This window comes from Neolamprologus multifasciatus, chromosome 9 (genome assembly GCF_963576455.1).
Source record: "Neolamprologus multifasciatus chromosome 9, fNeoMul1.2, whole genome shotgun sequence".
Taxonomy (NCBI): Eukaryota; Metazoa; Chordata; class Actinopteri; order Cichliformes; family Cichlidae; genus Neolamprologus; species Neolamprologus multifasciatus.
In genome coordinates, this window is record NC_140447.1 from 12,656,012 (window position 1) to 12,665,137 (window position 9,126).

The following is a 9,126-nucleotide window of genomic DNA, read 5'->3' on the forward strand; positions in this document are numbered from 1 at the left end:
AAAAAGAAGAGACAAAAGTGAACTCCTTTGTGCTCACTTCCTAATTACCTGAAGGCATCATAAAGACAACCGGTCCCTCTCAGTTGGGACAAATCATCTGGCAAATAAATAAGCAAGGGAGATCAAACATTGAGGAACAAATTCTCATTTTCTTTTTGACATTTGATACATAAAGGGGAAATAAGAGGTGCAATCTTATGCAAAACATTAGGAGCTTTATATAGGCGGTGCAAAAGTTTGTATTGGGTTTCTCGCAAGCGGTAGAAGTAGACCTAACTGCTAATGGCTCCTTTCCAATCATCCTTGATGTATTGATTATTAAGCTCTCCCTCCCAGTTTTGAATGGGATACAAATTAAAACAAGAACCCTGGGATAAGTACCTGCTGCAACGCCTTAAAACCCAAGCAGGATGGTGCAATGAATCCCAAGCCCGACTTATAGCACAAGTCTATATGATCCGCCTGGGTCAGCATGGTCACTAATATGTGTTTGCATGAGAGATTTTAGAACAGAAAATTAAACCAAAAATAGTACCCTGACAAGCTTTAAACAGAACCGTTTCCTGCTCCTACAAACTGTATGGATTTTAGGTTAACTGCATTCTTAATATTTGCTACCAGATGTCACCACCTTAAAATTGAAATTTACCAAAGTGGCAGGATATCTGGGCCACCTTTTAAAACCCAAAGGAACCTGAAGTGGAGAGAGAAAATAACAGCTAACATCATGGCCTTACAACACAGGACTTTCGAGATGTCTTAGAGGTTAGCTAACTCTATTAATATTAGCTCATAAGCAACAATGCAAGTACATACTTAGAGTGATTTGCATCCCCAAGCTCCCATCTTTGAAATCAGTTTCTCTGCTGAAACCGCTTAAAACAAAGCAGGACGGTGCTATGTGTCCTAAGACTGACCTAAAGCAATGCTCCCAAGTGGGTTTTTTAAGGCTTGTGGGTGTGGGCAGGAATGTGGGGGGCTAAGCTTCTTTTGTGACCCAATTCATAAAGCAGTCAGCCTCTTCCATAAACTGGCATTATTATTATATGTGTTTCAGTTAAATTTAACAAGCTTCCCAAATATTTAAGAAATTACAGGATTTCAGCAACAACAAAAAAAAAATCATGCATCAGCATTCGCAGTGCTTTTTTCCAGGAAATGCATTCCATAGTTTTTTCTTTTTTAATTTAAACAGTCTTGATACTGGGTTACAAATCTGTGCAGACAGAAAATATAGGAGCTGGGTTTGGAGTGTGGTGTATTAGTAGACTAGACTAGAGTGCAATCAAATACACCTGCCTTCAATGAAACCAGCCCAATCACAGCCACTGGCTCACAGCAGTTGTGAAACAAACCCACTCACACATAAGTGGCCATTTCCCACAGTAAATGTGGAGGTGAGTTAATATGCAGGTGATACCAGTCAATTATCTTACACAGCTGATTACAAATCTTGCAGCCAACATTTTGATATCACTGGTATAAAGAAATAGAAAACGATGACCCCCAATACTACAAACTGGTCATTATCTGTGAGATTACACTTCTGTCCTTTCTGTCCTTTCTTGACATAGAAATTCTACACATCCAGAGATTAACATCCAGAAAATTTTAAGATGGAAAGATTTAATAAAGCCCATTTACATGTCTACTTTCGAAGTTCATTTTCTGTTTTGTTTTTTTTGGGGTTTTTTTTTTTGGGGGGGGGGGGGGGGGGGGATTCCATCAAACCTGAAAAAAATCTGCTTGATCGAAATGAAGAATGAGGGACCAATTAGAAAACGATGTCTTTCCCCACGCCCTCTGAACGCCTCAAAAGCTACTCCTTAAATCCAATTTAGCACACAGAGCTTCCTGCAGCTTGATCGCAAGCAGATTAATTGAAGCCAGTTTTAATACACGGCTGCAAAGCGGGTGGACTAGACGACGCTGATGATGTTCAGCTTTTCCTTTTATCCTGCTTATTGCTACCTGCATCACATCTTTCCAGAGGAGAACCACGGGAGCTCAGGAGACAGGAACCCAAGTACTACAATGCTGCCGCCACTGCCAGAACCAAGGAAGAGCTCCCATCTCACAGCCCTGAGCAGCAAACCATGGACGGCCAGTTTCGCTACCAGGACTCAGCCAGTGTACACAAAGGAAAGCCAGGCCAAGCTGTCTGCCAGTGGCTCATCAAGTATGTATGCATGTTCATTTTTTATTTATACAGCGCCAAATCACAATAACAGTCACTTCACGGTGCTTTATATTATAAGGAAGACTTTTTTTTTTTTTTCTTTGGTAATATGAACTAATATTAGCAGAGTTAGCTAACCTATGACCTGCTACAAAAATATCCTCTGTGTTGTAAGGCCATGTTTCAGTAGTTTTTCCAGAAGTACTTCCCAGACTAGAAAAGGGGGTCTATCCCTGTTTCCAATTATACCACCACTGTTTTGTTTTTTTGTTTTGTTTTTGTTTTTTCCCCCAAATGGCGACACTTGGTGGCAAAGTTTTAAAGCGTGCCACCAGAATAAAACATTAAAGCTCTGAGTTTAATTTTGTATTTTCTGATCTAAAGTCACTCATGCTCCATGCTGACCCATGTGGACCATATAGACTTGTGCTTATTTGGCCTGTGTCTTCCTATCCTCACAGACTTGTGGAGTTGTGGCAACAGCCTTGAAGGTAGTCTCCCCCTGGCATACCTCACTATGTGGGCTGAGAGCTTATGATTAGGAGATGAGGAACAACATCTTTGAGACTGCTGAACTGTTTCCAGCTCTGTGCGAAGGAAGGAGGACCGCAGCAAAAATGCCACTTTGCATGGTCCACAGAGGACAAGCGCTACATATGAACCCTAGCTTAGCCCTAACCTTACCTTAAAAGTTCTTGTCCAACACTTTAATCTGAAATGTTACTATGACCCACAGGAGGTGAAAGGACTGACCAACCAACGGGTGAATTCATGTTTAATTTTGGGTCAATCTGAATCATTGATTGAAACTGAAGCTGTTTCCAGCTCTGTCACAGAGGAGAAACAGGTTTTTACTGTCCCAAGTGTGGCGGCCTGAAGGAGGAGAAGAGGAAAGGGTAACTAAAAGGTACTGACAACACCATTTGGGCGTGCAGTTATGCCTAAGGAAATATTACATTAGCCATTGCAAAGGTTTTCCACTTACAAAGGCACACAGACTCTGTACTGACAAGACAGAGGTGTGGCAAATTAATATAAAATGTATTAAATTACCTGAGAATATCGAACTGTGGGGAAATGTGTTTTTAAAAAAAAAAAGTAGCAAATTAAATGGTGGGACTTGCAATACCACCAGACCTTTTAATTTAAACTCTTAATAAACACACATTGCTTAAAAGAACAAGGCTTGTGGTCTCTTGCTGATTATTTTATTTTTTTTATTTATTTTTTTTAAAAAATAGCAGTGCAAAACTGTTTATTAATTTGGCCACTTTGACACTCCTTCCTCTACGTTGCTTCCCCAAGGGGTACCACCTGTTACTCACCTGTGACTCGCACAACCACCTAAATGGTGGTTTATACACATCTCCCAGTGTTTACACTCTCATGGATAAGAGGGAACATCACTAAACATCACAGCTATTGTAAATGATGCTGGCTACTAACAATGACTGAGCTGAGTGTATCAGATTTTCTGTGGATTTTATCTGACAGCCATTTTAATGTTCTGTTGATGTTGACTTAACGGAGACTGTCTTTAACATAACTATTTTATGACCACAGTAAAAAGAAGTACAACCTTTTTTTGTGTATTGTGGGTTGTTTGTTTTGTGGTGTTTTGTGTGGTGTTTTTTTTTTTTTTTTTTTTTTTTTTTTTTTTTTTTTCAAAGTCGTTACTTTGGGTGAGGTATTAGATGGAAGTGTTGACAAACAAAGAAAAAGGGGCTTATTGAATTTTTCTGATAATGTAATGTGGCTGAAAGAAACTTAAAGGAATTTTTTTGTTTGGGGTTTTTTTTTTTTTTTTTTTTTTTTTTTTAAATGTTATTTTGTATCTTCCATCCTTTGGAGAGAACATTGGGTCTTTCTTGATCACTGAATGATGAAATATATTGTTTTGATTTTCATTGGGATTTCCAGTAGACTGTATTTTTATTCCATGAACATTAGGTTTTAGGGTCACCTAAAACTGGTTTGTCAGGCCACATCACACATGGCACTAATGATCACGGATGGTATCGAAACGTGACTCTGCGCTGTGGTGGCAACCCCTAACCCTACGCAAGTAAATTAAAGTAAATGTGTTTGGAAAAATGTACTTCTAAAATTCATTTAATGCACCATGTTCATTTACTCATGAGCTGCTGTATAATGAATCAAAACTTAGACAATTTCAAATTCAAAGGTTGTGCGTTTGCTGATGTCTGAGCTGACAATGCTTTTGTGTCGTTTGTCACACAGCGTTGCAAGCCGAGGTCCAGTTATGTTACAGATTTAAAGGTAGATTTGAAGTGCTCAGTGACGCTTGACAAACTGCAAATTTAAAGCTTAAATATGTCATAGTTTTAATCACATATTGGGTCTACGTTCAAGAGTTGCACTTCAGTTCCATCCTGCAGTACATCGGCCTTCACCTGCTGGAGCTGAAGTGAAGGCCGATGTACTGATCCAGTTCATGTGTGATGAGAAACAGTTCAAGTGAACTAAGTGAAGCATTGACCTTTTTTTCCTGTTCTTTTCCTCATTTTATCTGCCCACTGAGTTTTCATGCCATGAGGACGAAGATGATATATTGTTACTACACACACTTCTTATTTAATGTTTGACCACTAGGCTGGACTGTTGAGTATGTACATGAAGTGTTTCTGGAATCTTTTGAATTCAATGGTTAATCATCTGTCACACAAAGCCTCTGCATGTCCTCCTTCACTACATCCATGAATCTCCTCTCTGGTTTTCTTTCTTTCTGTCCTGGCTGGCAGCTCCACTCTTTTAAAAAATAAAAAGCATAAAAATTGTATAAACCTGCAAGAAGAACACACTGTACATCAAATATCTTTTTATTTTATTTTGCCTGTTCAATATGAGAATGAGAATGCTAATTGTTCAAGTGTAGCTTTGATTTTGTGTGTGTGTGTGCAGTGAGGACATTGCTGCAACTTGGACCACACACACTTGTTATATAATGTTGGACCAGTAGGTGTCACTGGAGTGTTTCTGGCATCTGGAGAAAATCAGAAAGATTAATGAACTTTTAAACACTTTATTAAAATATATTATAGATTTTCACATAGACACATGTATTTCTGCTGGAGCAGGTAGTTTGTTGCAGAGGCTGCAGAGCTTCTGTTTAAACTATAATGTTTTGCAACATAACCAACCATGCTGATGTCAGCTCAGTGTGAGTGGAAGACATAGGCATGATAATCAGTGATGTATTCATAAACTGCAAAAGGATGTACCTGTTCCAATTCACTTCCTTGTAAACCTCCCTCACCCCAACTCTCTGCTCCCATCTAAATTCAGTGGTCATAGAGCACTTTTGGTGAGGTGAGGACATGCTTCTCCTTATGAGGTGCTAACAAACAGCATCAGCCGTGGAAGCAGTGTCTGGTGGAAAAGCCCACACCAGAAATATATATGCTGGGTGGAATAGTGAAATGCCCGGCTAAGTCAGGACAGACAAAAAGAGCCACAGGGGAAAAGTTTTCACCATACCCATTTATTAATCCTGAGAAAACGGAGATCTAAAGAAAACTAGGTGCTAACTTTAACCAACATTGCAATCAAAGCAGATTAAAGAAAACAAAAAAACAAGTTGGGTTAAGCACAAACAGGCCCACCAGTCAGGCTGAGGTGCTGATTAACAATACATATCAGGGCAACAATCAGGATATCAACATTCATTTTTTCTGTGGTGCACACAGGTATGTCAGTCTGTCACACCTTACTGCTCTGTTGTCCTAAAGATGACCAATGGCTGGAGCTCAAAGTGCAAGTAAAACTCAATCTACACTCCACCCTCACAACTGAAGCAACAGCACAGAGGTGAGTCTTTGCTCCCCAACCTTGTGTTCAGTGGAGCAGAGTGCTCTAATTGTCAGGTGGAGGTAAAACCTGCAGACCGTGGCTGTGTCCAAATTCAGGGGTAGCATGCTTTGAAGGCGGCATTTGTAGGCAATTATGTCACAGTGACGTGACGAAGGTTGTCCAAATTTGAAGAGTCCTCCAAATGGGTGACAAATGCGTCCTTTTTTTTCCCCCAGATGTGAAAGATGGGTCGGATATATCCTTCGTGGCCCACCCTATCCCAGGATTCATTGCGGGTGATATAGGAGAATTTTTCTCATAACAATCGCAGATGAAGCAGGAGTTAATTGCGGGAGAGGAATACACTTTTAAATTTAAGTATATGAAAATCTGGTGGTACAAACAAATGTAAAGTCTCTGACAGAAGGTTTGGAGACATGTACAATGTTCAATTTTTAAGGTGTGGGGCTCGCATTTTATTTACAGCTTCTCAAGACAGATAATATTCAGTATACACATTGTAGGAGCCATATGAGTTGTTCCTTTTTGACTAAGTGGGTTGGTTTAAATGGACTCACTGTATTGGTGCACGGGTGTGGGGCGTGTCTCATGGTGTGGTAGATGATAAATGTGGTTGCACTCACCTGTTCACAGCACCTGATGTTGATGAGCAGAAAGGTAGGGTGAGCATGAGGCAAAACTTTCTGTTGAGCGCATCTTGAATGATTTTGATGTATTTTGAATGTAACTTGATGGTTTTTGTATATTTGTGCACTAATTGATGCCATAGGCCAAATTGTAAGTTGGCATTGTAATTAGTGCAGTTATTTGTGAGTTGCAGTTATTTGTTTGTGCAGTCTGTGCATTTGTTTAATAGTTAATCCCATGTGCTGATTTATATATTGGACAGTTGCATGTGGAATAAAAGGAGCAAATGGTACAGAAGTGTATTTTATGCGTTTATTGTTGCACGTCATCTGTGTCCCCATGTTTAGCCTGCCGTGGCCATAGGTTGGAGGAGCCGCAACAAATTGTCAACAGAAAAGGTTTGTAGGTTTTATTGGATTATTTATATATAGATGAGTTTTATTGATGAGAGTTTTATAGTTTGCTGTTGCCTTTGTCCACGCAGCTTTTAGATTAAGCCTTTGGCTACACAAAATAGATTTCTGTCAGGAGTCATATTCCCCTGTTAGGTTTCAGCAGTACAGCTGCACTAGGCGTTGTACTGATTTGCTTTCTAGTTATTGTGCATCAGGCGGCTGAAGCCATTGCCTTGGGAGTACCGCCGCAGTTTGTGTTTAAGACAGTTTGTCTTCCTCACAGCTGACGGTATGGAGGTACATAAATACCCACCGCTAGTATGTACGGAAGACTAGGTTGAGTTAGTTAGGTTTAATAGGCAGATAGTGGGGGATATTGCTCCTGTTAATGGTGTGTGTCTAAGGTTTATTGAAGGGAATGTCATCAAGTTGATGTGTTGGAATGAAGCTGTGTGGCATAGGTGCAGTTCAGCATTTGGATTTTGTAATGTTTTGAAGAAAAATGGAGACACACTAATTAATACAATGTGGTGATGTGGATGGAAAGAAAAGACAGCTGAAACCGACTGCTAAGGCTTTGGAGAATCAGATTGAAAGGCTGCAAACAGAACGTCACACTAAGATTAATAAAATTAAAAAGGTCATAAAGGTTAAAGAATTAAAGCAATCTGAAGATAATGTTTCCACTGTTCAGGCTCAGTTAGAGAATTTGTCTGTGTTGCTTAATGAGGCAACTCGTCTGCATGAAACCTTGCTTGCTTTGCTTCCTCAAGAAGAGCAAGAAAAACAAACTGCTTGGTTTATAAGTGTGCGAGCACATAATACTGAGTTTATGGAAGAGATAAAGAAATGGCTTCATGATGCAAAGGGAAACCCTCAGAATAAAAATCAGGTGTCTGAGCTTGATTTGCCACATTTAAATCCACCTGGTGTTGAGTCTTCTGATGTATTACCTGCTGGAACTGGTTCGGGTGCTTCTAGGCACACCGGGAATGTTGGTAAAGGTGCTGTGATAGATGATGTTAATCCAAGTGACAGCATCTCTAATGTTGGAAACAAAAGTTGTAGGAAAAGTAAATCATCACTCAGTAGCTCAATGGTTTCATCTGCCTTGTCAGCACGCATAACGGCAAAGGCTGACATGGCTGCCCTACTTGTTCGACAGAGGTTGTTGAAAGGAAGGCATGCTTTGGAAGAACAAGAAACTGCTTAAGAAAAGAAAGGAGCTGCTTGACTTAGAAACTGAAATAGCAGCCTCAGCAGAAAAGGTGAATGTTTTAAAAGCTTCTGAAATGTCCCGAGTCTCAAGTGCTGTTAATGGTAAATCTGATGGAATGAATTCGTATTTAGAGCAAGAACAGGGGAGTTTAGGCGTTTTAAATCCTAATGCTCCGACGTTCAAACCTGTAAATGGTAAATGGACTGATTCTTATATAGCGCTTTTCTACTCTCCCGGAGTACTCAAAGCGCTCTATACAACATGCCACATTCACCCAGTCACACCCATTCTCACAAGCACTATCTCTATACTGAGTGCTTTCTAACTACACTCGCACTATCTCTATACTGAGTGCTTTCTAACTACACTCACACACATTCATACTCCGATGGATGCATCTTGCCCAAGGATACTTGGCATGCAGACTGGAGGAGCCTGGGATCGAACCTCCAACCTTCCGATCAGTAGGTGACCTGCTCTACCTCCTGAGAGCAGCCACCCCAGCCACCCCAAACAACATTTTGGTCCTGTAGACAACATATGGGTCATCCGGGATTTGAACCCGGGACCTCTCGCACCCTAAGCGAGAATCATACCCCTAGACCAACGAGCCACAAACCTGTGTTACCAGAGCGACCATATCAGGGTGTTGATGCAAGTGATCATCAAGCGCATGCATTGGATGTGAGGCCCAAGGTTAAAAATATTTCTAAGCCTAAGGTCGTTTCGTTGGAACAGTCAGGGACTAAGTTGTATCAAGTATTTCCAGGTGCAGTTTCAACTACTCAGATGATGTCACAGTCTCACGCACAATCAAAACCTCTTACACATACAGCGCAAGGTAGTGAGGGTCATGGTCATCTAGTCAGTTTTGA

At 40.4% G+C, this 9,126-nt stretch overlaps 1 non-coding gene across 1 annotated transcript; it reads right to left on the reverse strand.

Annotated features, from left to right (window-relative positions):
- Positions 1-8,792: 8,792 nt before the first annotated feature.
- Positions 8,793-8,864, reverse strand: trnap-agg (transfer RNA proline (anticodon AGG)). The gene has a single exon. It is a non-coding gene; the product is annotated as a tRNA-Pro (tRNA).
- Between the last annotated feature and the right edge of the window lie 262 nt (positions 8,865-9,126).